Here is a 19,403-nt window from a genome sequence, read left to right as displayed (position 1 = left end):
GACTGACTGTCTGTCGGTAGTCCATAGCCTGCACACCTCTCCACGACTCGAGCTCTGTCCCAGGACCGGAACCATCCTGAGTGTTGACTCATGTTGTGACCGCAAGCACAGGGATATGGGCAAAGGGAAAGGTGTACTATCTCGTGCTCTTGTGTAAGTTGCCACTTGTCTTGGGAGCTCGCAATCTATGAGTTTCCCCATTATGTTACAGAATTCCGCAGGAGACTATACCATAGGCTCAATCAGCATCCCACCTCTGCCACCAGTTAATTATAAGCTTGTCACGGGAGACCAAGACTTATCAACACATTAATACCGGGATTCTGGATTGAGCACAACAAGGAGGGCAAAATAAATTGTAATTTATTTCCTTTTAAGATAAACACACAATTCTTCACAATTACACTTAATAAACACTTACTGAGATGGGGAAACAAAATAAAATGTCCACGGAACGAATGACTTGGAAACAAAGTCTCTGGCCACCACTGCATGGGTGCGGGTTGGTGCGCGAATCGATCCATGCGACAGTCCTTGGCTAGGGGCGCAAGCTGCAACCCCTATATCTCTGCCGAGGGAAAATGTTTCATTAAGTCCTTACAGGATTCGTTCAGGAATCCTTAGTTCAAACGAATTCTGGAAGAGGGGCACGATCCTTGGTTACGACGTTTTTAACCCTTCACACTCCGGAACTCCGCTGAAGCTGGAATAGACCTTGGATGAGTTTTTAGATGTTACTCCTTTAAATCTTAGGTAAATCTGACTAAAACCGGGCTGCCAGCATTCTTATAGGGGTCCTATCTTTAACCTACACAGCCAATCTCCCCATGGGAATAATTCTCTTCACCTATCGCAGACTTGCCAGTAGCTCATAAACCTGGCAGAGGTGGCTTCCCGGTCTGCTAAGAGCATGCGCTAACTTGGCACCTATGCTGCTTAGCATACGGGACCCAACCCCTTACCTGGAGACAGTAAGTCTGGGGGTCGGCTACCATTTGTTTATAGCCCATACTAAACACCGGTATCGGGTTCTTGCTATATCCCATCTGCCCTAACACCTTAGGGTCTCTGAGGCTTTCAACTCCTGACTTCTCTAGACACTGGGGCACCAGCTCAGCAGGGTGCCCTTTGAAGCACGGAATTGGAAATCCCTCAGCTCATTCACCCCTAACATATGTGCATGTTAATGGCTTAACTGCTGGGCTGACAGGAAAAAGGTTCCTGTCTTCATATTTTAAAATCCCTAACACACAGATTATTTTCATATATGGTTTCTATATGAGTGGGTGGTATTACAATAACATGTATGTGTATGATAAATTCCTAACTAGCAGCATTCTAAAAATTAGAGTGCTAGCTCCCTCCTAACACAAGTTAGCCCCTTAATTGAATAGGCTCTGTAATGTGGTTTGCCGTATGACTTATAATGGTTCTGCGGTCAGAAGACATCATACAATGTATCATTGCCTGCCGAGATCGATAACCACAGAAGCACTTCACCAATTTACCTAAATTGGTTAACGAGAATGCAGGATACATTGTTGCACTCCGCCACTTCAACTAGACCGCAAGCCACTTATCCACTTGAGTTTGTGGTTAAGACTTCCCCGGAGGGTTTGTGGTTTAGGAAGTGATATAGGGCTTCAATGTAGCCGTTTACCACAGACACGCTTATTCAATTGACGCTTTGTATAGCGCTAGGAGCTCCCCCTTGTCTGGGATAGAAAATGTCCACCTTTCCAACGTACAGTAGTTCAAATCCAGGATTGAGGGACAGTATTTGTTGTATAGTCCACTTGTTTTAACTGTGATTACCCCTCCCTATGTGATATATAACTATATTTGGCATAAAGACCAACCAGAAAAGAACAGTTACAAAATTAGTATGTATGTATGTACTGTATGTATGTCTTTATTTATATAGCGCCATTAATGTACATAGCGCTTCACAGGGTTAATACACATGACAATCATATAGATAACAAATAATATAAATAACACATTATGGGGACAAGTGCATCAGACATAACAGTAACATTTTGGAAAGCATGTCGCTGCTCTGAAGAACTTACAATCTAATTGGTTGGTAGGAAGGACGTACAGTGACCGAGGCAGTAGGAGGGCGTTCAGGTAAGTGCATCTGCAAGGGGCCAAGGTTAATGTAAGCGTTGTAAAACTATCACTCATAGAGCTACTCATATGTTTCCTTAAGCAAGTGTGTCTTAAGGTTGGTCTTAAAGCTAGATAGAGAGGGTGCTTGTCGGATATTGATAGGAATGGCTTTCCAGAGGTGTGGGGCAGTCAGTGAGAAAGGTTTAAGGCGGGAGAGGGCTTTAGATACAAAAGGGGTAGAGTGAAGACATTCTTGAGCAGAATGCAAGAGTTGGGATGCTGTATAGCTAGAAATTAGGCCTGAGATGTAAGGAGGAGTAGAAAAGTGTAAAGCTTTAAAAGTGAAGAGGATAATTGAGTGTGTGATATGGGATTTGATAGGAACCCAGGAGAGTAAAAGTAAACCAAAAACTAGTACACATATGTAGCCATGCATAATAATGACTGCACACATCTTCCCTGTTGGCAGTAAGTCCTGGTAAGTACAGGCCTGCCAACAGTAGTTATGGAGGTTTTCCCTCACACCCTGGTGTGGTGCCCTGTGTAAGGAAGGGAGTGGCTGTATGCTCTGAGTCCCTGGATAGTGACATCAGAGATGCGCCTGCCCCCTGAGGTATAAAGGGCACAACACTGTCAGTTAGTGTGGTTGCAAGGCTGGCAAAGTAGTTGCAAGTGTTAGCCAGCAGTTGTGTGAAGCAGTTGGAGGAATACTTTTGTGACCCTAGTGCTGTAACTAGCGGTAGCAGAGTGACCAATTAAGTCTGTCAAGCCACACTGTGTCCAGGGACCTGGCGCAGTGGTGATCTCCCTAGGAGAAAGGGAATCCCACTTCAATACGGGAGGGCGTACCTGGCAAAGGGACAGCACGGAGAGATGTGCGGCTAGAGCCGGCAGTTGCATGGGGCAGTCTGCTACATTCCAACCTACAATAAAGATGTCATGTTCAAAGAAACCCCCACTGTGTGAGTGTGAAGTTACTCAGCAGTGGCAGTCACCATCGAGAAGGAGTTCCTCACCAGGACCATCTCCCTGCGGAAGCATAGATCCTGATGAGGTGGAGGCGCTGCACGTGAAGTAAGTTGGACTCGTACCCACTACCTCAGCTACCTGTCCTGATGATATCCTTTATAACACCAAGCGGGAGACTCAGGAGTCCTGTTACTTGCAGGTGCACCACCACACACGACCTTGTAATGGGGACCAGTTAGACCACACGGGCCAATATGAGATTGGGTGGGTCAGACAAGGGGGGTCCAGCCGTTACACATAAATAAAAAAAACATGCACTAAATGAGGTTGAGTTGATAAGAAACAACTGGGATGTGAACTCTGGTACCTGCCCAGTGGCCACAGCCTGGTTAAGCTCTGCATAAATACGGAAGTGCACCAGCACCTGGAACAAAGTCTCATGGGCAAGAGGAGCCCCCCCAGTCAAACTCTTCTTCTTGGAATTTTATCAAAGCAGTGGTAGTTGGATAACATGCATCTCTAAACAAGGCAATAACTCAATAAACATTTCGTTTTTGAGCATGAAAAGGGGTTTAATAGATTGGTTATCTGAAATGGTGGGTAATGAGAACGGTGGAGCAGGTATAGGTGAAGCCTCTAAAATGCTATCATAGTTTTTGTTTTGTTTGATCTTTAAAAAACATTCCCAACATCTCTGTTTTCCTGTATGGAGATATACACTGTGAATCATTAGGATATTTAGGTGGATATTTATAAGTCTCCTGGTGTCAATAGTGTGGGAAATCTGAAGCAAAGTGACTTTCACTTTTTTTAAATAAAAAAAAAACAGTATACGTTGAAACATGCCCAGAAAGGATCACCTGCATCTTGCCTCATTAAATCAAACAAAGAGATGTTGTGTCAGGAGCAAAATAAACAGAACAGTACAATACCAGTCCCGTATATGTATGGAGAGATGGAAACTAGCCCTGTAATCCGTGTGAATGGTTTTAGAACTTTTCTTTCCTCTAAATTATGTTTCCCATATAGGTATGGAGTGATGAAAACCTGTCCTGTTGTCCGCACAAATAGCTTCCAGATTTTTCTTTCCTCTAAATGACGAAGTGACGCATTACGTCACAAAACGCGTAGGGTGGAGCTACGCTTGTCCGTGTGCGAAGGCAGCAGGAGTTTAGGTGACCGGCAGTGACATCATCTGAGTTAGTGTGAGGAGTCGTGGCTGCGAACGTAGGAGAGGAACATATCACTAGTCTCAGCTAACGGACGATGCTCAGGAGGCTCAAGCTGCGGACGGCAATCTGTGTCGTGCAATTCTTCCAGACACATTGTAAGTGCGTTTTTTTATATGTGTGTTTGAATAAATGTTTTATCAGTACTATACCAGGTACTTTTTATTTCATTTTGGGAAAACCTATGCACTGGAGTTTTTGGAGAAGCCAAGCAGCTGTGGACCAGACTGAGGCAGGAAAGAGGATTAAAGATACCTATTATATGACTGAGATCAACTTTGCTCCTGAAATACCATTTGGAGGAAAGAAACATCTTCAAGCCATTCGTGCGGACAACAGGACAGGTTTTCATCACTCTATACCTATATGGGAAACATCATTTGGAAGAAAGAAAAGTTATAAACCCATTCACATGGATAACAGGACTGGTTTCCATCTCTCCGTACCTATACAGGACTGGTATTGTACTGTTCTGTTTATTTTGCGGCCTGGAACTTGATTTGTTTCTTTGAGTTCTGTATTTGAACAAGCTTTGGAAGGCTTGTTTATCTTGTCCCTTAGGCCGACAATTCTCTGAATCAGGACTGATGCTACACACTCCTTGGATTTGAAAATTGAAAATTTGTATCCATGCTATCAATTGATTAATGTATTAGTCAGTATATTTGAAGTATTTTGTGAGGTATTTCAAAAACCAACTGTGAGCTTAGGAGTGTTTTTGGGGTCAATAAGCATCGAGACCCCATTAAGTACTTTCTGGTGTACATTAGGTACCCATGCCCAACAGGTATTTTTAGGCCAAGCGCTTAGAGTATGTTATTAGTTCTCTTGCCTCATTGAATGGTGTACCTGGTTTGCCTCAATGGTTGCTGCTGCTATAGGATCTGTGCCTTGAACTGTTGTAACTGTTAATCACTCAGCCATTTCAATGGACACCCTGGTTAAATGTTTTCTTAAAATAAAATAAAAATAATATGTAGTGCCAGGTTCCATTTTAAAGAGAGGGATAATAATTAACATCAAAGGAAGCAGGTAGAGCGTCAATTCATGCTGTTGAATGACATACATGCCTTTGAAATTGTGTGAGCATACAGTATAAACTTTGAAATACCTGAGAAATGTTTTAAGCGGAGTCTGTAACTTTACATCACGCCAAACGGCAGGAATCAAGTATGCACTAAACATTGCTAGCATTTCCCACAGTCAATTTCTGAAGTTTTGAAGGTTTTTTTTCCACCTAGACAAAGTTCCCTTTTTTTCTTCTTCATGAAAAACCTTAAAAGAACTTCTCTGATTACCTGATAGGTCATTTAATCCCCAGGAAATATTCCTTTGTTACAGTTTCAAGGAGAATTACTTGAAATAATCCCTTTCTTCTATGTGCTAGTTCTATTTTAGTTTTAAATGCAGACTATTTCTTTTTGAATTTGTAAGAAAAAAAAGGACATTTAATCAATGTCTGCTCTGAGATGGTATGGACAAGTATGTATCCTGTCTTGAAATGCCTTTGTGTGAATATTCTTTTAAAAAATACTTTGTGGGATGTGCAAGGAATGAAAAGCTTTATAGCACCATAATTAGGCTGTAAAGAACTTACTAATGTTCATGCAGTACTAGACAGATATTTGGGTAAAGGAATCATTCTGTTGGGGTGGAGGAGCAAAAAAGATACTTTCAACTGCTAACAGTAAGGGCTAGGACAGGAGCTGAAAAGACAAAAGGGGAAAAGTAAAAAATAGTCTACAGGTGATCAGATATTATTTTTTTTTTCAGAGGAAATCAAGCCATTATTGTCTATTCTGGAAAGCAGAAGTCTGCAGTATCTCTACCAACATCACTAAATCTTATGTCACACTGTAACATTCTTAGTAGTTAGACGTATTGGTAGGTGATGCATGACAGTTGATTAATGTTATATAAAGGGAATACTTATATTTTCCTTTCTTTTTGTTTTGACTTTGCTGATGCCTAAAGTGGGGATGTTTTTGTTTTTAATTATGCGGAAAATTTAAGTTTGATGAAAAAAAAATCATAAAATCATATCTGGAGCTCTTTTGTTCTTAGTACTGTATTTAAGTGTCCACGTAATTTACAATCTTTTTTTTGTCTCATTCTTTTTTATTTCAGTTTTTGAGACATACACATCTTTTACTTTACAAAGGGAAAATCACATTGAAGACAATACATCTTGTACAAGGAGTTTTCATACAACATCAATGTTCCCAGCTAAGATATACTGTATAATCAGTATTCGACTTGAGCATTTCAAGATCCATTAGTTTATATATTATTCCCTTTGTGTCCTAACAGTGATCTGCTAGTCCATAGTCTTCGGCGTGGATTTAAAGTGGATAGAGAAGAAAAGATGGAAGAAAGGTAGAGTGGTACAGTATATCAGGGTGGGAGGAGGGAGGAGGAATGTGGATAGGGAGGGAAACTTAGTAGGGTGAATGGCCCTGAGACTTTGCCTCCCTTTGTCTTCTTATCTTTGGAGCCAAGACTCTCATGTTCTGTAGAACTGCTCAGTGGATTGATAGAGTTGGGCAGTCAGCTTCTCCATATATATAACTTTGTTTATTCTTTTGTATACTGTTTCTCTGGATGGAGTGTTCATTTTTTTCCAGGCCGCAGCTATGAAACATCTCGCTGCAGTTAGAATGAAAGATATCAGCTTCTTTATAGGGGAGGGTAAGTTTACTACTGGTTTGGCCAGCATGAAGATCAACGGGTCCAGGGGAATCCTCAATTCAGTAACCTCCAGGCTTACACTCTGGATCATAGTCCAAAAGTTCTGCACCATTGGGCATGTCCACCATATGTGAGCCATACCTCCCCTGAAACTGCATCCCCTCCAATATAGACCGGGCATTCCAGGGAAAATCTGACTCAGCCTACTAGGAGTTAGGTACCATTGAAATAGAATTTTGAACAATAAATATTAACTTTCGTTATTGTGCAAATTGAGGTTTTGGCTGTTGATTCCCAGATATCCTCCCCCTCGTCGCTATCTATTACCACATTGAGGTCTTCAGCCCATTGTAATAACATAGCAATAACATATATAAATCTCAAATAGAGGTCTGTGCAGAAATCAGTTAAGCAGGGGCAGCAAGGACATGGAGTCTATATATAAATAATAGTAAAGGAAACATAAGTTCCTATATATATACATGTAACTATGGATAGTTAGCACAATGTTTTAGACAGCACTTGTCTGGATAATCTATCTCCTGTGTGAAGAGAACGTGATTAATAAATTAATTCTAGGCAAATTAGCCAACGTACTTCTATAGCGAAGATACAAACAATGCAATCTTGAATAAGTATAGCATTTAGCCACATAGAAAATGAGCATCTATCAATTTAAGTATTTCATAGTTATTTTACACATTTCTTGTTATATACACTTTGAACAATTACTTATTCTAACAAAGTCCTAGATATATTAACTCAATATTGGATCTTGTATAATGTACATACAGATATAAGAGTTATAGAAAATACTTATAATCATAATAGTGAGAAAGGAGTCTCATGTAGTGTATATACAGACATGAGAGGCATGACAGATACCTATGGTCAAAACAGTAGAATGAAGTAACAAAATATTACCAACTGATAGTAGATGTTCTTAATGTATCAGAATTAAGTATATTTATATAATCTTTTGCTTTTGATACAATATGTAAATATAATTTCAAGAAGTGTTTGAGCTCCCAATCAGTATCCATACCCTTGGGAGCCAATGTCCCAAGGGTATAAATCCAGTACATTTCTCTGCAGTTGAGTACTGCCTCTGTCCCCTCCTCTGATGTTCTTGTGTACATATTCTACAGCACTGAATGAAAAGGTGCTAACCGATCCCAAAAAACAATTAGTGAAGTGTCGAGCAACTGGATATCTATCCTTATTCTTTATACTTCTCAAATGCTCATTGATCCTTATTTTTAAAGGTCTTATTGTTCTCCCGATGTAGCAGCTGCCGCATGCGCATTTTAGTATATAAATCACATAGTTAGAGTTACATGTCATGAAGGTGTTGATCTTATACCTAAAATCAGAATATTTACTCTTAACTGACTTAATGGGCATGGCATGTTTGCACATGTTGCAGCTGCCACAGCTATAGAAACAATTGGGAGTCCTGCTTTTGACTGTATCTTCCTTAGATTTAAAGAGACTTGGAGATAGATCATTTCCAACAGTCTTGGCTCTTCTAAATACTAATCTGGGATTTGATTTTGTGAATGAATTCAAATCTCCATCTAATCTCAGGGCATCCCAATGCTTTTCTAAGATTGATCTTATTTCGTCAGCTTGTTTACATATGTTGTGATAAAAAGTGGTGTCTCTTGTGTTTGATTCGTATGGGTATATGATCTCTTGTCTTTCCTATGTGTGCTTTTGTCATTAACTCTATCCAAAAGATCAATTCTATTAGTATGTAACACCTTTTCAAATGCTGTCCTAATATCGTGGTCACTGTAACCACAATCTTTGAATCTTTTATCTAGTTCTTTTGACTGGTGTAGGAAGATCTCTTCTGTTGAACAATCCTTCTAAGTCTTAGATATTGACCTTTCGGGATTACCTTCAATAATGACTTACGGTGACCACTGTTGGCCATAAGTAAAGAGTTACGGGAGTTCTCTTTACGAAAAATGTCTGTTTGTATATTTTGATTAATATCAATGTATAGATGTAAATCTAAATAATCAATGTGATTATTGTGATGTGTGCATAAAGATAAAGTTATACATATTGTCATTTAAATAATCAAAAAAAGACAATAATGTTTGTGTATCCACACACCAAATAAAAAGCAGGTCATCAATGTAACGGCGATAAAAAATAATATTGTCTCTAAAGGGATTAGTATCGCCGAAAATGTGAAAAGATTCCCAAAAGCCCATGAAGAGGTTAGTATAAGATGGTGCAACAGAGGTGCCCATAGCTGTGCCCTATGTCTGTAAATAATATTGTGTATCAAAAAGAAAGTAATTATGTTGTAATAAAAACATAATGCAATCCAAGATTAAAGTGGTTTGTGCAGGATGAAGATTAGAGGGATTCAAAAAGTAAATAACAGCTTTTATACCCAGTGTGTGATTAATAATAATGTACAAAGATGTTACATCTAATGTAACCCAAGTGAAGGTGTTACACCATATGATATCTTGAATAGTTGAAAGTAATTAAAATCAAAGACATAACATAAAACACAGACAAAGCTCAGTGCACATCCAGTAAAATTTATACACGGTACAGTGCCTATACATGTATACATAACTAATAAATAAAATGGTCTTTTAGTTTAACATTTTGGCCAAATTGTTGTAAGTCCCTGAGCCAACTGCACGGCAGACCACGTTTCAAGGGTCCCTAACACTAATATAGATTCTTAATAACCTGTGCATTGCCAGGAAGAATGATTTACAATAAATCTGTCAAAATTAGTTGCAAAGTTCTAAGTCTTAGAACTTTGCAACTAATTTTGACAGATTTATTATAAATCATTCTTCCTGGCAATGCACAGGTTAAGAATCTATATTAGTGTAGGGACCCTTGAAACGTGGTCTGCCGTGTAGTTGGCTCAGGGGCTTACAACAATTTGGCCAAAATGTTAAACTAAAAGACCATTTTATTTATTAGTTATGTATATATGTATATTTAGGCACTGTACCATGTATACGTTTTTCTGGATGTGCACTGAGCTTGGCTGTGTTTTATGTTATGTCTTTGGTTTTAAATATATTTTGCCATGCTCAGTAGCACTCCTCTGTGAAACTTATATGCTTATATATATGTTGTGGTTATTTTGGGGGTTCAATATGAGCTTGTAGGTGTTCTGTATGTTTTATAGTTGAAAGTAAGTCAGATGAATCCCTAAGATAGGAGGGAAGAGCTCTCACCAAGGGCTGTAGAAAGTTATCCACATATCTAGAAACACCATCTCCCAAAGATCCAATGCTCGAGATGATAGGTCTGCCAGGAGGGCAGACTAGAGACTTATGGATCTTTGGGAGATGGTGAAAGATGGGTATCATAGGATAAGCATTGGAAAGAAAAATAGACACTTGATGAGATAATACCCGTAATTCTTTACCCAAGTCAATAAGATCCTGAATTTCTGTAAGATACAGATCCGTTGGATCTTTGTCCAATTTACAGTAGGCTTGTACAGTATATTGTTCAGTTGACTGAGAGCCTCCTTGTGGTAGTCATCCTTGTGCATGACTACCACTGCACCTCCCTTATATCCTAAGGGTGAAAAGGTGTAACCTTTAGCTAAATACTGTAGATCCTTCTCTACCAGTTTTTCAAATGTCTCTAAATACGGCCCTTTGTTATAGAATGGACAAAAAATTGATTCATTCTTAAAGAACGAGTGTTTACTGTTAGTCGGAAACAATGATTGTTCCATGGGGTCTAAAATCTGAGTGTCAAGACTCTCTTGTTCTGAAAATAATTCATTCATATCTTGTATCACACTGTACTCTTTAAAGGACAATCTGTTATCCATGGTGCTGTCAACAGAGAACACGGATTAGAAGGATCCGAGTTGTCTGGTGGAGAGTCACCGTGGGCAGTAGTGTCTCTGTATAGAAATAATTTCTTTAGCGATAGTTTCCTAATAAACTGTTGGAGATCAATGATCGTGTCAAAGAGATCAAAATCATCTTTGAGAGCAAAATGTAATCCCTTACTTAAAAGATGAATTTCTCCTGGTGTAAGATCTATCCCTGAAATATTTATTACATTATTATATATTTCTACAGATTTATCTTCCTTTTCTTGTGAGGTCCTTCTTTTGGTCGAGTGTCTTGTCCTTTTAATGAGTTTTTTTTATTCCTTTGATTCATCTTGTTGATGTGAGGGATATGTTGTATGTCTGGCATCTTGATCTATATGATCTCGATAATATATCCCAGAGTCCTCGTCCATAGAGAAGGATACCACGTGTTGCCAGGTGTCACTATCAGAGACATCTGAAAAACTGGATACCTCAGATTGTTTGTTCTTCAATTTTGATTTTTTTGGAGTTGATTTCCTTGGATACTCAGATTTTTTTGATGTATTCTTCTTTAATGTGTTTTCTTGATGGTTTGGAGTACTTATTTGTATTGGCTTCTGCCATATGTATATTTGGTTTCTATAGTAGTCAGAATGATCTCTCTCAAACTTTTTCTGCTTTTTTATCATTATGTCTTTCTCCATCGTATCCATATATTTAGATAGTTTCTTATCCAGTGAAACAAATTCCTCCATGTCTTGAAAGGTGTTAAGATTTGTTGGAAGATCTTTAATGGTCTTTTTCATAGTACTTCTCTCTTGAGATTTGGTCTTGATGATTAAATCCATAAGCTTCGCTGAACATTCATCTGATACTTTTATCCATTCCATTTTAAATTATTTAGACTGGAAACCGAAGGAGGGCATCTTCTTTAATCTAAGTCCTCTCTGTATTCTTTTTGATATTAAATAATTATCCAAAGTGGTGATATCCCACCATAGTCGGACATTCAGTGAGAGCGCTTTTTCTAAGTTGGAGAAGTACATAGAAAGGTCTGCATTATCTTCACTGGTGATTTGTGCAGTACCTTCAAACACATGTGCAGCCTTGTGTCTCAACCCTGTATTATCTGCACAGTTCTGTATATAAGTAGTAGTCCTGGGATTCCACGGTGTCTACTAATCAAATAAAGGTGATTTTATAGATTTTTTTGGTGTATAGCCCCATTTTGTGTTGCAGCTGTGCTCCGTTTTTCCCACTGTGGAACTTCTTCTATTACTGTAAATGGCAGAGGAACGTCATATTGGCAACATGGAATGTAACATCGCTTTATACAGGCATCAGACATGAAGACATGTGTGATGCAGTTAAAAGAATAATAGAGACAGACCCTAGAATTATGAAAGATCAAAGAGACTTTATACTAGATGGAATTAAATATGTCCTCCAACATAATGTGTTATGGTTTAATGATACATATTTCCTACAAAGTGCGGTACAGCAATGAGGGCAAGGTTCGCACCTAGCTATGCGAACATATTCGTGGCCGGGTGGGAAACCGACCATGTGTGCTCAGGGCATGGCTTTGGTGCGAACCTGGTCCTCTGGAAGAGATTCATAGATGATGTCCTCTTGATCTGGGAGGGAGATGACCTATCCTTAGATGCCTTCTTTCAGCACATCAACACAAACAATCGAAACTTGGTGTTTACATCAATAACAAGTAAAGAAATAATAAATTTTTTAGATCTTACATTATATAAAAAGGGGATAAGATAAAGACCAAACCCTTCTTCAAAGAAGTTGACGCGGACAACTATCTGCTCACACAAGCTGCCATCACCCAAATTGGCTACGAAAAATACCGTATGGACAGTTTTGTTGCATTAAAAGAAATTGCACAGAAGACAAAGTTTTCAGGGACCAGTTGGGAATGAAAAAAAAAACGGTTTGAGGAGAGGGACTACTGCACAGACACTATAGGAAGGACTGTGGAGAAAACCTGTAGTCTAAAGAGAGATGATCTTCTAACCTCAAATGCACCCAGTGAAAATAAAGAGTACAATGTCGTATTTGGGGCTAAATATAACAGGGAGGCGAGCAGAATCAGTGGAATAATACAAAAACATTGGCACATTGTCCAAAAGGACCCGGTACTTAAAGATCACATCCCTAAGAACCCTAGAATGATTTTTAAAAAGGCAGGAGGCCTTACAATGAAATTAGTCCCAAGCATTTTTAAAAAGGAAGAAGCACCTACTGCACAATACTGGTTACCAAAACCAATTGGGTTTTTAAATAGTTTTTCATGTAAATTGTGCAAACAAGCGTCAAAAGAAAAAATACATTTTAAGTCAAAAATAACTTTTTTTAAAGTGTTTCAAATGGAAGATTTTATTAATTGCAGAAGTACGTTTGTGGTTTATCTGCTGGAATGCCCATGTGGACTCCAATATGTGGGACGCTCCTCAAGATCTTTTTTTGGGTCTCCATACTGGAGCACATGGGCAACATCAGGAAGGGGGTACTTACACACAGTGTATCAAAGCATTTTAGTGTGGCACATGACGCGAGTCCATTGGGCTTGATCTATAGGGGGATAGAGGCCGTGCCACCCAGTTGGAGAGGTGGTGATCAACTTAAAAAACTACGGCAAAGGGAGACCTATTGGTTTAATAAGATGAAAACCCTGGTTCCCAATGGCCTAAATGTGTACATTGACCATGTGGCGTTTTAATTTAAAACCTCTTCCCATTTTTCTTGTGCCTGGGTTGGGGACCTGGGGGCCCCATCCTCGTATTTCCATCCTGTGATCCTTGCTTTGTCCTTTTCCTTTCCCCCTACTTTTTCTACACCCGTCTCTTTTTATTAACGAGGAGAAGAGGTTCTGGTATTGTAATATGACCTAAGCTGTAAACCCTAATGTGGAAAGTATCTGGAGTCCATTTTTGGTGGAAGTCCCCCACCCCTTTTTTAGGCCCACCAAAGCCTGGTTGATGTCCTCTGTAAAGCTCCTTGAAGACTCATTTATTGATTAAGAATCATAAAGCCATTTTAAGATTATTGTTGAATAATGATGTATTAATATCAGGAGGGGTGAGTGATAATGACAAGTGAATAAGTGTAATTTTATACTCTGTATATGTGGTTTAATATGTAAGATTAATATGTAATATTTAATATGTAATTTTATGCGCAGAGGGTGTAACATTTTTTTATCCCCTTTTTTTAATTATAATTTATAAGTTTTTTTTATTGATTAATGTATTTTTCTTACATTTTCTAATGCAGTTCATACTGGTCATTTTGAATAGGGTTCCTATAAGGGATTGAGCGATATCTACATGTGGTTATGTGAGGTTATGGTATGAGAACTGCAATGAACTATACAACTTTTTATGAACTCTAATAATGGACAAAATCCCTAATTGGGTAATATAAGATCAGCACAGATGCTGAAGGAAGTGAACGGATTAATTCAGAAAAAAGGATGGGCATCAACACAAAGTCAACACAGAGTGAACTCTCTCGTTAATGACTATGAAGGCAGAGAACTGGTAAACCAACCCCACCCTTCCCATCTTCCTCCATCCGCCTGCTCGTCCATTCTATACAGTGTAAACAACTGTGGGCCAGAGGGACTGGTAATAGCATCTGTGAGGTCTATCGGATTACATCTGCAGCATACGAGTGTGGAGAGCTGAGGAGTGGGAGGGAACTAAGCATCCTCCCACATGAGGAGTATGACCAATCAGAAGGAAGATCTACATAAAGGAAGGCAGGAGAAACAGACAGTAATATTGGAGCCTGACGAAGCCGTTGTCATGGCGAAACATGTAGCTCCGTGAACTGAACCAGAGAGGCCACCGTAGGAGCCTGTGCTGCCTGCGTTTCAGCTGCATTCCATAGCCATTTAACAGTACATGGGAGCAGGAGCACAGGGGTTCCGTGGACGGCGCAGACTTGGAGCGTTCGCTTACTGGGACTATCTGTAATGTGAGTTTGGATTTTTTATGCTATTAAAATTGTTTGAATATAATCTAATACTCATCTCTGGCCTCAACATCATTGGTGGGGGTATACCCCAAAACAAAGGGGCACAAGGACAATCAGGACCTGAGGATAAGCTCATCTAGACGATCGGGGTGAAGAGGGAGTAGGAGAAGGAGAGGAAACCATTCTTCATATGTACCACTCAACCATGGCTGTGTGAGTGTTTCTAGTATTTTGATTTGACCCACAATCCCTCCCCCCCCTGTTTTTCCCCAACCACACAGCAGGTGCATTGACCGTGGTGAAGCAAACCCCTGTGCACTGCAGTGTGGTATAAAGAGGCTGGCTACAAACTCAGCAGCCTGCCTCTGGCTATTTATTTTTCATTAAATAAGATTTGTCCAGATTTGGATCGAATTGATGAGATCTGGGATTTAACTCTCAGACCTCTTAGTTTGTTGGCTAGCAACCTGTCAGCTTTATTGCCTTTATCGTAGTATCGTTGGTTAGTTCACTTCAACGCTCTCTCTACCTCTTCAAGTTGGAGTTGTTTAAGCTCGGTCTTGTTTTTTCTAATATTATATAGAGTTTTATTGGGGAATTTTTTTTTTATGTTGTTCTAATTTAATAATTTTATCTGTGATTTCTTTGTACTGTTTCAGCTTGCTTTTATCCCTGTATGAGACTATGGAAATGAAATCTCCTTTAATTGATGCTTTGTGGGTTTCCCACAACATTACGGGAGCTCAAACTGAGCCCTTACTTATTGAAAAGTAGTCGAATAGTTTATGCTTATTTGTACTCACTATTTCTGGCAAATGTAATAAAAAATCATTTAATTTCCACTTATATGGATTGTTTTGACAAAAGGGAGCGAGAGAGAGTCAATAGTGGCATGGTCTGACCAGGTTATTGGGCCTATGTTTGACTGAGAGGATGCCTGAAGAATATTTTTGATACCCAGAAAATAATCAATCCTTGAGTAGGTCTGGTGTGGTGCTGAGAAAAAGGTATATTCCCGCTGACCTTGGTGCTGTGCCCTCCAGATATCCAACAGGAAAAATCTTTTATCATGTCTCTAACGTTTTTGGCAGTTTTTTGAAATTGGGTGGAGTGGGTGGAGCCCGGGTGGGGGATTTTTCCTGTTCCGGGGTGCACACCAAGTTCCTCTCTCCCACTATTATTAGAGAATAGAGAGATTGTTGATCCAACACTTTCGTCAAAAAGGCTATTTGGTTTTCGTTGGGAGCAAATATATTAATTAGGGATACTGGGGTTCCTGATAGAGAGCCCTGAACAATTAGATATCTCCTCTCTGAGTCTGAGAACACTTTATTAGGGGTAATAGGAACGTTATTTTTAATTAGAATAGCTACACCTCTCTTTATACTCGAGAATGATGCAAAGAATGCTTGGGGGAACATGTTTTGGAATGTGTTTGGAGGTGCAGGAATATTAAAATGGGTTTCTTGAATAAACAATATATATGCTATTTTTTTTAAAATTCTTGCAATGTTAGCCTCCTTTTCCTAATTGATTTCAGCCCCTTAACATTCAGAGATACCAGTTTTATTGATGCTAGATTTGACATGGTTCTTTTTTGGATATTTGGAGAAGGGGACCTTCCACTTTCCCAAGGTGGGGGTCTTGGTTTGTCTCATAGTTTTGTAACCCTAGGTGTGTTTGTTTCTTTGGTGTGTTGTCTAGCGGAACCAAAGTGGCAGGGGAACTGGAAGGTGGTGGGCGGGTGGCGTGACAGGGGGGAGGAGAGGAGACAGAAAAAGAGAGAACTAGAGAAAGTAAGATTGGGCCCATTGATAGCCCTAGTGTGGAAGACTTGAACACCGTAGTGACAAGGTAGGTGGGCAAGGTGCCCTTGGGAGAAATCCCCGGACACCGAGCATGGGGTACATTAGAGGAGGGGGTAGAGAACCCTCCATAGTTGTATATGACATATGCAACTTTCAACAGAAATAACATTTCAACAAAGGCATAAAAAGATTTTATCCTTGCATTTTTGGCGGTTACAGAACTTTCATTATTTCCAACCTGGATGGGATCAGAAGGGTGAGAAGGGATGACAGAGAGGGGAGGGTGAGGAGAGGGGAGAGGGGAGGGGGGGAGCGGAGGGGGGAGTGGGTGGGGGAGGGGGGAAAGCGGGAGGAGGGGAGGAAGGGGTATCAATTTGTGCTTAGCAGGTGGGTCTAAATATATATATATAGCCTGTATTGCTAATGTTTTGGATGGAGTACGTCATCAGTTGAGACATCTATGTATCCACTATCTCTAGGCAGTGCTTGACAAATCACCCAAAAATCTACTCGCCTAATCAAAAAATCTACTCGCCTCCTATCCCCGCCCCTTGCCCTGCCCCTAGCCCCCTCCCTACCCCTAGCCCCCCCCCCAAAAAGAGAAATTTAATAAATTCCTAGTAAGAACAACATTCGTTTTTGACATAAGTTTATTTATTGTATTACATTTATAGTTTACTACAATTAGTCCTTGTTACGTGTGTGTGTGACTAGTTTCCTGCACCCATTAACCAGTGCCTGGATGCCCCGCTTCACAATATCTAAAGCAGCAATCCCACCTGGGATCTTACCTGATCCGCAGTTCCTCAATGTCCAGGTACCTCATTCCCGCAATGTTATAAGTTGGTGGGGAGGTGTTCTCTACCTGTCTTCTGGGTTAGGGGGGATTCTGATGTCTCCCATCTGAAGCTTGAGAGTCAGATCTGGGAGAAAGCAGTATACAGTAGGTTATTTCGGTGTAGGTATAGGGCAGTTAAGATATACAGGGTAAATAAGATATCCAGATACAGAGAGGGGAGAGAGACAGAGAGGGGAGAGAGACAGAGAGACAGAGAGGGGAAAGAGACAGAGAGGATAGAGACGAGAAACAGAGAGAGACGGGGAGAGACGGGGAGAGATGGGGAGAGATGGGGAGAGACGGGGAGAGACGGGGGAGAGATGGAGTGACTGACTGGGGGTGACTGACTGACTGGGTGGGTAGGTGACTGACTGACTGGGTGGGTAGGAGGTGACTGACTGACTGACTGACTGGGTGGGTATGAGGTGACTGACTGACTGGGTGGGTAGGAGGTGACTGACTGACTGGGTGGGTAGGAGGTGACTGACTGACTGGGTGGGTAGGAGGTGACTGACTGACTGGGTGGGTAGGAGGTGACTGACTGACTGGGTGGGTAGGAGGTGACTGACTGACTGGGTGGGTAGGAGGTGACTGACTGACTGGGTGGGTAGGAGGTGACTGACTGACTGGGTTACTGGGTGGTGAGGGGGTGACTGACTGGGTTACTAGGGGGTGACTGGGGGGGTATCTCTGGTGTCCCACACACACACACACACACACACACACACGCACACACGCACACACGCACACACGCACACACGCACACACACACACACTCCCATGCACACACACACACACACACACACACACTCCCATACACACACACACACGCACACACACACTCTCCCATAGACACTCTCCTATACACTCTCCTATACACACATACACACACACACACACTCTCGAATACACATACACTCCCATACACACACACACTCTCTCATACACACACACACTCTCCCATACACACACACTCTTTCATACACACACACTCTCCCATACACACACACTCTCTCTCTCTCTACACACATGGGGGGGGGAGGAAGAGAGGAAAGGCAGCGACCAGCACCACCACCACGCTGCCCCCAACGCCATTCTCCCGCCACGCGCGGGCAGCCACGGGGATCGGGGAGGAAACGGGGACTGGGGGGGAACACCCCCGCTACCATCTCCCACCCCGCAGGTAGACACGGGGACCTGGGGGGAAGCGGGGACCCGGGGGAAGGGGGGACCACCCCCGATACTATCTCCCACCCCACGGATTGACACGGGGACCTGGGGGGAAGCGGGGACCAGGGGGAGGGGGGAACACCCCCGCTACCATCTCCCACCCCACGGGCAGACATGGGGACCTAGGGGGAAGCGGGGACTGGGGGGGAACACCCCCACTACCATCTCACACCCCGCGGGCAGACACGGGGACCGGGGGGTGGAGCAGGGACCGGGGGTGAAGGGGGGAACTCCCACGCTACCATCTCCCACCCCACAAGCCAGTTTACAAGCTGGGGGGGGGGGGTTCACAAGGTAGCGGGGCGGCAGGATGCAATGGAGTACTAACCTCTTCAAGCAGCAGAAAGGAAGAGGATGCGCCTGCGTGGCCTGAGTCTGGATGAAAAAAAAATATTTTTCTGGTGGGTATATTTTATTATATCTCTCACACCACAAATAAATAAATTTTCTATGTCTTTAGTAATTCATTTATTTCTCTTCCTACACATTGTTGGGTACTTTAAGTACCATTGTAAGATATATAACGTGAGTAACAAGGGAGATTTATAGTAGACATTTTAAATTAACTATGTTAACTTGTAAGTGATTCACATAGTATCAAAATTCATTGTGAATTGTGTCTAGGCGTATATTTTAAGCATAATAATAGGCGTTTAGGTTCATTTTTGCTTGTAATGTTGGTCTTTAATTTTCTATTATAATATTGA

General features: G+C 41.1%; 1 long non-coding RNA gene across 1 annotated transcript; it reads right to left on the bottom strand.

The window, feature by feature from the left end:
• Nucleotides 1-5,815: 5,815 nt before the first annotated feature.
• Nucleotides 5,816-19,072, bottom strand: LOC142492054 (uncharacterized). Its single transcript, XR_012800698.1, has 3 exons — nucleotides 19,025-19,072; nucleotides 17,420-17,551; nucleotides 5,816-6,016 (listed from the first exon to the last, which is right to left on the bottom strand). It is a non-coding gene; the product is annotated as an uncharacterized LOC142492054 (long non-coding RNA).
• Between the last annotated feature and the right edge of the window lie 331 nt (nucleotides 19,073-19,403).

The sequence above is a fragment of the Ascaphus truei genome, chromosome 4, assembly GCF_040206685.1.
Source record: "Ascaphus truei isolate aAscTru1 chromosome 4, aAscTru1.hap1, whole genome shotgun sequence".
NCBI lineage: Eukaryota > Metazoa > Chordata > Amphibia > Anura > Ascaphidae > Ascaphus > Ascaphus truei.
This window is presented reverse-complemented; position numbering and strand designations above follow the sequence as displayed.